The sequence below is a fragment of the Musa acuminata genome, unplaced genomic scaffold, assembly GCF_036884655.1.
Source record: "Musa acuminata AAA Group cultivar baxijiao unplaced genomic scaffold, Cavendish_Baxijiao_AAA HiC_scaffold_1126, whole genome shotgun sequence".
In the NCBI taxonomy this organism is placed as follows: Eukaryota; Viridiplantae; Streptophyta; class Magnoliopsida; order Zingiberales; family Musaceae; genus Musa; species Musa acuminata.
In genome coordinates this window covers 5,053,593-5,056,092 of record NW_027021339.1, presented here as the reverse complement: position 1 = coordinate 5,056,092, position 2,500 = coordinate 5,053,593, and positions in this window count along the sequence as shown.

Sequence of the window (2,500 nt, the reverse complement as noted above, 5' to 3'; positions counted from 1 at the left end):
GAACAGCGAGCGAAGCGAGAGGCAGCACCGTCCCTGCTATACGAAAGCCCCATCCAGCCCTGTGCCACCCGGGGGGTTCCAGGGTGCTGAGATGGCTGACATTTTGCTCCGCTCACGACGGTCACCGCGCGACGCAAGAACAGCCCAAAAACAGGCCAAAACGGCCCAAAAACGGGCCAAAACTGGCCATTTTTGGCTGCGCGAGCGAGCGGAGAGCGGCGGACAGCGAGCTAAGCGAGAGGCAGCACCGTCCCTGCTATACGAAAGCCCCATCCAGCCCTGTGCCACCCGGGGGGTTCCAGGGTGCTGAGATGGCTGACATTTTGCTCCGCTCACGACGGTCACCGCGCGACGCAAGAACAGCCCAAAAACAGGCCAAAACGGCCCAAAAACGGGCCAAAACTGGCCATTTTTGGCTGCGCGAGCGAGCAGCGAGCGGCGGACAGCGAGCGAAGCGAGAGGCATCACCGTCCCTGCTATACGAAAGCCCCATCCAGCCCTGTGCCACCCGGGGGGTTCCAGGGTGCTGAGATGGCTGACATTTTGCTCCGCTCAAGATGGTCACCGCGCAACGCAAAAACAGGCCAAAAACTGGCCAAAACGGGCCAAAACTGGCCATTTTTGGCTGCGCGAGCGAGCGGCGAGCGGCGGACAGCGAGCGAAGCGAGAGGCAGCACCGTCCCTGCTATACGAAAGCCCCATCCAGCCCTGTGCCACCCGGGGGGTTCCAGGGTGCTGAGATGGCTGACATTTTGCTCCGCTCACGACGGTCACCGCGCGACGCAAGAACAGGCCAAAAACTGGCCAAAACGGCCCAAAAACGGGCCAAAACTGGCCATTTTTGGCTGCGCGAGCGAGCGGCGAGCGGCGGACAACGAGCGAAGCGAGAGGCAGCACCATCCCTGCTATACGAAAGCCCCATCCAGCCCTGTGCCACCCGGGGGGTTCCAGGGTGCTGAGATGGCTGACATTTTGCTCCGCTCACGACGGTCACCGCGCGACGCAAGAACAGCCCAAAAACAGGCCAAAACGGCCCAAAAACGGGACAAAACTGGCCATTTTTGGCTGCGCGAGCGAGCGGCGAGCGGCGGACAGCGAGCTAAGCGAGAGGCAGCACCGTCCCTGCTATACGAAAGCCCCATCCAGCCCTGTGCCACCCGGGGGGTTCCAGGGTGCTGAGATGGCTGACATTTTGCTCCGCTCACGACGGTCACCGCGCGACGCAAGAACAGGCCAAAAACAGGCCAAAACGGCCCAAAAACGGGCCAAAACTGGCCATTTTTGGCTGCGTGAGCGAGCAGCGAGCGGCGGACAGCGAGCGAAGCGAGAGGCATCACCGTCCCTGCTATACGAAAGCCCCATCCAGCCCTGTGCCACCCGGGGGGTTCCAGGGTGCTGAGATGGCTGACATTTTGCTCCGCTCAAGATGGTCACCGCGCAACGCAAAAACAGGCCAAAAACTGGCCAAAACGGGCCAAAACTGGCCATTTTTGGCTGCGCGAGCGAGCGGCGAGCGGCGAACAGCGAGCGAAGCGAGAGGCAGCACCGTCCCTGCTATACGAAAGCCCCATCCAGCCCTGTGCCACCCGGGGGGTTCCAGGGTGCTGAGATGGCTGACATTTTGCTCCGCTCACGACGGTCACCGCGCGACGCAAGAACAGGCCAAAAACTGGCCAAAACGGCCCAAAAACGGGCCAAAACTGGCCATTTTTGGCTGCGCGAGCGAGCGGCGAGCGGCGGACAGCGAGCGAAGCGAGAGGCAGCACCGTCCCTGCTATACGAAAGCCCCATCCAGCCCTGTGCCACCCGGGGGGTTCCAGGGTGCTGAGATGGCTGACATTTTGCTCCGCTCACGACGGTCACCGCGCGACGCAAGAACAGCCCAAAAACAGGCCAAAACGGCCCAAAAACGGGACAAAACTGGCCATTTTTGGCTGCGCGAGCGAGCGGCGAGCGGCGGACAGCGAGCGAAGCGAGAGGCAGCACCGTCCCTGCTATACGAAAGCCCCATCCAGCCCTGTGCCACCCGGGGGGTTCCAGGGTGCTGAGATGGCTGACATTTTGCTCCGCTCACGACGGTCACCGCGCGACGCAAGAACAGCCCAAAAACAGGCCAAAACGGCCCAAAAACGGGCCAAAACTGGCCATTTTTGGCTGCGCGAGCGAGCAGCGAGCGGCGGACAGCGAGCGAAGCGAGAGGCATCACCGTCCCTGCTATACGAAAGCCCCATCCAGCCCTGTGCCACCCGGGGGGTTCCAGGGTGCTGAGATGGCTGACATTTTGCTCCGCTCAAGATGGTCACCGCGCAACGCAAAAACAGGCCAAAAACTGGCCAAAACGGGCCAAAACTGGCCATTTTTGGCTGCGCGAGCGAGCGGCGAGCGGCGAACAGCGAGCGAAGCGAGAGGCAGCACCGTCCCTGCTATACGAAAGCCCCATCCAGCCCTGTGCCACCCGGGGGGTTCCAGGGTGCTGAGATGGCTGACATTTTGCTCCGCT